We start from the raw sequence: 591 nt of genomic DNA, 5'->3' as shown, positions 1-591 counted from the left end.
TAAATATTTAAATATTATAATTTTAATATATATATAATATTATATATAATAAAAATATATATAAAATAAACCCAAAAAATTAGGGGGGTTTGTGTTTTACAATATAAATATTTTAATATATATAAATAAATTTTTATTTTTTATTAAGAAAAAAACAAAAAAAAAAAAAAATAAAAAATAATAATACAAACACACAAAACACAAAATAAAAAAAAAAAATAAAAAATAATTATAAATATTGTAAAAATAATATAAAATAATAAAAAAAATAAAGTAAAAATTTAAAAATTATATAAAAAAAAAAAAAATTTTAATATATAAAAAAAAAAAAAAAGAAAAAAATAAAATAATAAGGGGAAAAATATATAATAAATTTAAAAAAAATTTTAAAAATATAATAAATAAAGATATATAAATTTTAAATAAAAAAAAAATTAATAAAATTAATAAAAATAAAAAAAATTTAAAAAAAAAAAATTTTTAAAATAATAAAATAAATATATATAATATAAAAATAAAATAATATACAAATTTTTTTTGGGGGTTTTTTTTTGGGGGGGGGGTAATTTATGGTTTAATTTTTTGTTTAAA

Source organism: Penaeus monodon, chromosome 20 (assembly GCF_015228065.2).
Source record: "Penaeus monodon isolate SGIC_2016 chromosome 20, NSTDA_Pmon_1, whole genome shotgun sequence".
NCBI lineage: Eukaryota > Metazoa > Arthropoda > Malacostraca > Decapoda > Penaeidae > Penaeus > Penaeus monodon.
Note: the sequence above shows the minus strand (reverse complement) of the source record.